Source organism: Schistocerca piceifrons, chromosome 6 (genome assembly GCF_021461385.2).
Source record: "Schistocerca piceifrons isolate TAMUIC-IGC-003096 chromosome 6, iqSchPice1.1, whole genome shotgun sequence".
NCBI classification, from domain to species: Eukaryota; Metazoa; Arthropoda; class Insecta; order Orthoptera; family Acrididae; genus Schistocerca; species Schistocerca piceifrons.
In genome coordinates, this window is record NC_060143.1 from 67,941,379 (window position 1) to 67,950,220 (window position 8,842).

Below are 8,842 nucleotides of genomic sequence, written 5' to 3' on the forward strand. Positions count from 1 at the left end.
TTGACTCATTCTCTCTCTGACTGAAGGTTGCAAGGATGTAAGGCAAGTCATGACCAAAGTTAAGTACACAATCTTGCTGTTGTAATGTGCCACTGACGGGGCAAAATTATTGACCATTAAGATCAGATGGCATCAAATGAAGCAGTGTCATGTTAGGCTGTGGAGGGTGCAAGACAAAAATTAAGTGATGTGGTATATAATATTGTAAATGTGCTCCATTACAGGAAGAGTGATGCTTTGAAAAAGTTCGATGTAGTATTTTAACCTTCAGAAAAAGTATATAGCTTGTCCATTGAAAAAAAAAATGGCTGTATTCTTGTTTATTCAACATCCATGATGAGAAAATGTGTGCCCTGACAAATGAATACAGGATGCAGAGCATAGCTACCAACCTTGAGAAGAGGTTATCAGCCTTTGAACACTATATTTAAGACATTCTTCGACCCCAAATAATAAAGATATATTTAACTGATCATATATTTATTTTTATTTTCATTCTGAAATTGATTCAAATTAATGTTTTCAATAATGGAAAGTTCTTGTTTAATATTGGCTGCTACCAACTACATACCAGTACATTCTTTTCAGCCTCATCAGCATATCGTCAGGTGGCCCATCATGGAACCTGATGATGACAAATTTTTCCATATTCAGACAACAAATCCTGTCATTTTCATTGTTGTTGTTGCCACTTTGGGAAATGATGCACTTAATTTTTCTTATCTACGTCACTGCTGCTGGTGCAAAGCAACACAGCCCTTCTTGCTGGAAGGCTACTGTTCAACATTCTCATAACTATGACTCCAAAAGTTCCAGAGACACTCCTCTGGCTAAGTGACAAATCAGAAAATGTTGCTTCTTGTCCACTCCATTTCATAAACACAACACGCAACACTACATAAAACAAACACTAATCTGCATAGCAGCATTTAGTGGGAGCAGGCCAAGAACAAAGTTCCTTCGAATTGTGCCGACACAGCTGTGGAACACTGCTTTAGCATTGTCAAGATTTTGACAATATGCGAACATTGATAGTCCATTACTAGGTGCGAACAGTGTTACAGAATATGTTTTGAAACCAGTGTAAGCGCACCTTTAGTAAGCCGTAGTGACATGTTTATTGTTTACTCAGTAAGAGAATCATCATAATCTAACCTCAACGGTAGTGAAGACGGAGATGAAGATCATCGGTACGGCGGAACTGGCGGAAGAGGCAAGCATTATCAACAAGATAAAGCATATTGAAAAGCCCAGACACGTCTGTGTGGCAACCACCGGTACTCTGGCCAGCGTCTGTTCACCATGTGAGGTGCGGCTGAACACCAAGCTCCAGGAACTAACAATCCCTGGTTCTAACTACCCAGCATTAGCTGGAACTTAATTACAAGCAGTATGATTCGTACAAGTAAAATTAATATTACCCCAGGTGGCCAATCCACTCGCCCTGTGGCGACAACCAAGCTATCGGATTCTGGGGAGCTTGGGCTCGTACGACAGAGAAAGTCGGAGTTCTCTAGTAAACGTCCACGAAAGTCCCATACATTTATTGGCACTTTTAACATTCAGACACTAATTCAGACAGGCAAACTTCATAATCTTACAACAGAACTCAACAAACAGAAAATTCAAATCCTTGCTCTCCAAGAGACCAGATTCACTGATTCAGAAACAATAGACTACAACAATTACCGTATCTTTAAAAGTAAAACAGACAAGAAAATTGGCAAAGGAGCTGCAATATTTGGCATGGCTTTTATTGTAAATAAGGACACCCTTGACTCTGTTATAGACATGAATCAAATCAGTAACAGACTAATGACCATGCGAATCAAGCACACCAACAAAATATATACATTTATTAATGTTCATGCACCTACCAACATTGCCAACAAAAAAGAACCGGACAAGACAGAAAAATTTTGGGAAAAACTCGAAACTGAAATGTCCAAAATTCCAGAGGAGGATGTAAAAATTCTTCTAGGGGATTTCAACGCGCAAATTGGCAAAGAGAGGAAATATAAAAAAACAGTCGGTAATTACCCTGCACACAAATTCACAAACAAGAACGGCATGAGACTCATCGAGTTATGTCAGCAAAACAACCTAAAAATCGTGACAACATCACTTCGAAAAGACCCCAAGAAACAAAAAACATGGAGATCACCAAACCTTCAGCTTGGTGAATTTCAAATAGACCATGTTGCGATCTCCTATGACTTCCAGAAAGAAATACACGACGTTCAAGTCCGCAGAGGGGCAAATATAGATTCTGACCACTACCTTACCAGAGTTAAAATTAAATTCACTCCAAAAAGGAAACGCCAAAGGAAATCACCACTAATTCCCAAATTTGACTTGAAAAATATCAAGGAATCAGAAATTACAGAAGCATGGGATAAACAACCAACAAACAACTGGAAAGATTTCCGAACGAAAATTATACAGAAAGCAAGAGATTTGATTCCGTTAAAGAAAATATCCAAGCATCCATGGTGGAATTCGAATTGTGATAACGCATTAGAAGAGAGACAACAAGCCTTTTTAAATTACAATTGTGACAAATCAGAAACCACACAACAAACATTTTTCAAAGTGAGAAAACAAACAGCTAAAATACTTAGACAAACTAAAAGAAAATACCTTAATGAACAGCTAAACACAATTGAAGAAAACTTTAAGAACCACAACACTCAAGATTTTTATAAAATATTCGCAAATCAAATCAAAGGATACACTCCACAAAATCTCTGCTTCCGGAAACAGAATGGAAAATTGGCACTAACTAACAAAGAAAATTGCCAAGAACTAGCTAAATATTTCTCACAACTCCTAAATTGCCCACAACCAAGTACAAGATTCCCCAGATTACAACCAGAACACACGAATGAGACTTCACTACCACCATCTCAAGAAGAAATTTATAGTCACATTAGAAAACTCAAAAATAATAAATCATCGGGAGAAGATGGAATTGTAGCTGAACTACTGAAAAACCTTGGTCCAAATTCGTTAAAAGAGATCACTAGCATCATCCAAGAAATTTGGCAGACAGAAAATATCCCAGAGGAGTGGAAGTGTGCACTAATTCACCCATTGCACAAAAAGGGGGAGAGATCAGACGTAAACAACTACAGAGGCATTTCACTTTTACCAGTTACCTACAAAATTCTATCTGCATGTCTCCTAAAGAGGGCACAAGAACAACTAGAACATACAATTTCAGACTACCAAGCAGGCTTTCGTCCTAATAGATCATGCCCGGAACAGATATTCAACCTTAAAACTATTTTAAAGATTAAAGCAATCAGGTCAAAACCAATAATCTGCACATTCGTTGATTTCAAAAAGGCATACGATTCCATAGACAGACAGTCTCTATGTCACATTCTCGAAGAACGAGGCCTAGACACTAAAACCCGAAAACTAATTGAACAAACACTAACAGAAACCAAATCAAAAATTAAATTCAGAGGGGAAATTTCGGAACCATTCTCAATTAAAACAGGAGTAAGACAAGGAGATGGGATCTCACCACTATTATTCAATATAGTTTTGGACAAAGTTATGAAAGAGTGGGAAGTAACACTAAGGAAACAAAGCTTTTGGAAGCCAATTGAACTAGGAAGAGGTAAAGGAAAATTGAACATCCCTTATTTAGCGTTTGCAGATGACTTGGCAATTATAACTGACAGTGAAGAAACAGCAGTAAAACAAATTGAGACACTTAAAGAATGTGCTGAGAAGGTTGGCCTGCAAATCTCCTTTGAGAAGACAGAATTCATCTGCTCAAAATTAGATATTTCGAAACTAAAAACAAAGTATGGTGAAATAACTAGAGTCAAGCACTTTAAGTATCTCGGTGAAGTTATTGAACCAACAGGACTTGAGAAAATAGCACAAAAAAACCGATTACAGAAAATCAAGAAAGCATTCGGACTTATTCAAAATATATATAACAAGAAATGTCTATCAAAAGGCACTAAAATCAGACACTACAACACAGTCATCAAACCAACAGTCACATATGCAAGTGAAACACTCTCCCTGAATAGAAAATTAGATTTACACGAAATTAAGAAAGTAGAGAGAAAAATTATTAGAAAAATCCTAGGACCACGATACACACAAGATGGATACAGGCTGCAGACTACTGAGACAACCAAAAAAATATCAAACATCGAGGCAGATATCAGGAAGAGGCGGATGAAGTTTTATGGACATATAGACAGATTACCTGGAAACAGGTTAACTAAACGTCTATTGGACTATATGACATCACTTAAGGCAACAATACCCTGGGTAACTGAAGTTAAGAAGGATTTGAAAAAGGCAAAAATTGACATAACAAACACATCAGACCGGGATACATTCAGAAGAAAAATCGACAAGTGGAAGTTTACTCCAGAGACGGAATCTAAACCTTTCCGACCAAAGTGGACCGAAGAAAGGAAGAAGGCCTTTGGGGAGGCAATGAAGAAATACTGGGAAAATAAGAAGAACATTAAGAAATGTTAATCACCTGCTTATCGTTCTCCCATGGGGACATTCGCTAATAATAAAAAAAAAATAGCATATAATTAGTGAAATTTAAACAGTGTCTTTTTCAGTTTACTTAAAACATGAAACTTTTTAGTAACTACCCATAACACCGTAATTAAGGTGATAAATTGCTAACAGTTCAGCCAGGTTCACACACACAACTAATATGGTGCCGCACCTTGTGGCTTTCTGTAATGGCACCATGAATTACCTTTCACACAGGATGCCACAAATTCCATATAGCTGCACACCTTTCGAATGATGTCAACTTCAATCATCTGAGCAGGTATGGATGTTATATTGAAGGTCATGGCATTGGAGCTGTCACAAGAGTTAAATACAAGGAAGATGAAACCCAAGTGTTGAATCTGAAAATAGATTTTGCACAGGGATAAATCAAGGGCTACAGATACATTTACAAAAGACATCACAGTAGGAGAAGAAAATGCTGTTTGCAATGGCAAACTAAACAACAGCTAGCACGTAAGAATCATCTGCAAACACGCCACTGGAAGCTATTTCGTGCTTGTAATCCACAACTTATACAATGCTTGTCTTACAAATCACTTGTAACATATATTTTGTGTATTTATTTATTCATCCAGAAATCTTTTTAGATTGTGGGATAAATCATTTGTTTGCAAATATTGTCCACCGCTACTCCCTCCACACTCCCACACTGTTGCAAAAAATTAAACGTAGGCTGCTGTTCTTGTAGTTTCGGAAGCTGCAAAAGTGTACCTGCCAACCAATGTTTTCACTTTTTTCAGTAGTTAAATGAAAACACACTAAAATAGAATGGAGTACAGCAGCAATTACTCCACAATAACTGTGACAGAATGTTGATGTCTCAAAATACAGTCACCAGGGAGCAGTGGTGGAAGGAAAGTGGCACAACAACATACAAATAAGTTGAACTTTTTTGTGGCATGCCAAAAGTTGCATCTTAAGTTGCACCACTAAAAACTGGGAGTTCACACATGCAACTGCACTGTGCCACTAGGTGTGGTGACGCTTTTTTTTTTGTTTCATGTGTGAAGCTGGTCTAATGGACAGTCTACATCTAAATCTATACACTGAAAATTGCCATGAGAGGCATGGCAGAGGGTACAGTTATTATGGTTTCTTCCACTTCCTGTCACAGATACAGTGTGGGAAGAATGGTTGTTTGAATGCCTCTGTGTGTGCAGTAATTATTCCAATCTTATTCTCACAATACCTATACAGGTGATATGCAAGGGGTTGTAGTACATTCCTAGAGTCATCATTTAAAGATAGTTTTTGAATCTCTGTTAATAGACTTTCTCGGAATAGTTTATGTCTATCTTCAAAAGCCTGCCAGTTCAGTTCGTTCAGCATCTCTGTGACACTCTCCCATGGATCAAACAAACCTGTGACCTTCTCTGCAAATGTCCAGCATCCCCTGTTAGTCCTATTTGGTATGGGTCGCATACACTCAAGCAGTATTCCAGAACCAGTTACAATCTTCTTTGTAAATTGATTGCACTTCACAAGTATTCTACCAATAAACTGAAGTTTACCACCTGCTTCACATACAACTGAGCCTATGTCATCATTTCATTTTATATCCCTACAAAGTGTTACACCCAGATATTTGTATGAGTTGGATGACTCCAACAGTGACTCACTGATACTATAGTTATAAGACGTTACATTTTTTCATTTTGTGAAGTGCACAGTTTTACATCTCTGAAGATTTAAAGCAACTTACCAATATTTGCAACACGTTCAAATCCTATCAAAATCTGACTGAATGTTTACGTAGCTTCTTTCAGCCCGTTATTACTGTCTGCCATATCATTAATGTACAACATGAGTAGCAAGGTTCTGAGCACATTTCCCTGGGGAAAAATTCACGATCAATTCTCATGTGCGATTCTGATTCTTGGTTTTGAGTCAGAATGTCATGCTTTTGATGAGAATGATGCAAGCAGCCCGTTATTATATGTAATCTGTGGTTGTCTTTAAATGTGTGTGACAATTTCAGTGCAGTAATGTGTTCATTGTAAATAAGTATTATAGTAGTTCTATTACATGTTTATTACCTTATAAATAAAAAAACTTTTTATTTTATTTTAAATTCAGTGCATTAGTGTTTATAAGATGATTCTTTCATATAGTGTTCATTAAAAAAAAAATGACGATCATTCCACTTGGGACCTGTGGAAGGTTCATTAGCTTATTTGTTTCAGTCTTAAATATTTGTCACATATTATTGTTTTTCTGGCATGTTCTACATCCTGGAGGACCTCCTGGAATGAAAGTAAATCTACTCTAATCTAATCAAAGTGCGTGCTTCGACAGGAATCTGAGAATACAAAATAATAATAATGGCTCTGAGCACTATGGGACTTAACTGCTGAGGTCATCAGCCCTCTAAAACTTAGAACTACTTAAACCTAACTAACCTAAGGACATCACACATATCCATGCCCGAAGCAGGATTCGAAACTCCGACCGTAGCGGTCGCGCGGTTCCAGACTGCAGCGCCTAAAACCGCTCGGCCATTAGGGCCGGCTCTAAGAATACGGCTTACATATTCGTAATATGTGTAATATACATAATATTGGTCTCTAAAATATTTGGCTGTTTATTTCTGAGTGTGGAAAGATTTCTTTTAGAATTTATTTTCTTGGTATCGTTCTGTCTACTTTGATTATATAGCTCAATTCAAGTTGTCGACTCTGTTTCGTTATTTCCTGCGATTTTTCACTATTTAGTGCATTTTCTTTGAGGATTTCCTTTGTTTGGTATCGCTCTGTGTTCTTCAGTTACACAGCGCATCTCTAATTGTCAATCCCACGTCTCCTTATTTTTGGCTATCTTGTGCTTCTCTTGCGTTTCCGGGTCAAATTCTAGAGCCGCCGTGTGCGTACTCGAGGTTACTAAATAATATGCGTACTAGTTGTCGGCTTTGGCAGAGACGATACATAGAGGCAATCTTTTAAAGCGACCATGGAGGATTTTTACCTCCATGAAAGCAACTGATCGTATTCGTAAACAAACGAATGTAGCATACGATAAAATTACACACACAGTTCACATGATTAATTACTTAGCGACAAAATATACTGACAAGAATTGAAGGTAACGAAAATAAATTAGAACAGAAAAAGAGAAGTGTACATGTCTGAAATAAATTATTATAGTAAATTTATGCAACTAAGAAAAGCACAGAAACCTTTAAATTCAGTACAGTATAGTGCATGGTGAAATCATAATATTATGAATCAGGGTTAACTTTTAATACAAATTGTTAAATCTAATGGGACGAATACACAAGTAACAAAAACTGACAAAAAGTAGGGTCTAACAAATACTGGAATCGGTAACTGGAACTGACCTATATAGGTTAATTCTAGTGAGTGATTCCAACCATTCCACGATTCCTTATTTACATCAATTTAAGCAACAAGTGCTTGCTTTAAAGGGTTACGGGATTTATAAATATGTTATTACTATCTTCATCACTATGAAAAAGAGAAAAATTTGGAAACTGTACCAACAATATTTATTGGCTTTTCGTAGTACCATAGTTCTGAGATCAATAAGAAATCTAGATATCCTACAAAAACATAATCCACAGATTTACTGCAAAACATCCAAAATAATGAACTATCGAAAAGCTGGAATCGGTAACTAGAATTGACCTCCTATATAGTTCAGTTCTGGTTACTGGTTGCAGCCACTTGAAATTCATTAATTAGATCGTATTTCCAGCACGTGCGTGGACTAAAATGTAGGCTACTATGATTTCTGCATTTGTAATTGCTCTCTGAACTACTGCAAAAATGTTATTAATATTCGAATCGGCAACTAGAATTGGCCTATATAGAAGGTCAGTTCGTGTTACCGATTCCAATTTTTGTTATACACCGCAATAGATTTAGAGAGTAATTACAAATGTAAAAATGGTATTATGTATCAGTGCACACAACTGCAAAAATAATTTACATAAGAATCATGGAGAGGCTGGAATCTGTAACTGGAATTTATCTATATAGGTTAATTCTAGTTATCGATTCCAACATTTTTTTTTTATTTTTTGTTGATATTAGTTTGTCAATTCTGGCTTTTCTTTTAGAATTTAGTGTGTCGGTTTCTCCATATTTTATACTACTGTTTCGTATTTGTTGTCATTCATTTAATTTTCCCTGTTTTTCTGATACATTTTAGTTTCTCCGCTCCTGAAACCCCCACTTTCCTGCGCTTCTCCCATTAGATTCAATAATTAATGTAAAATTACACCATTTTATAACAGCAGGACTTCATCATGTGCTTT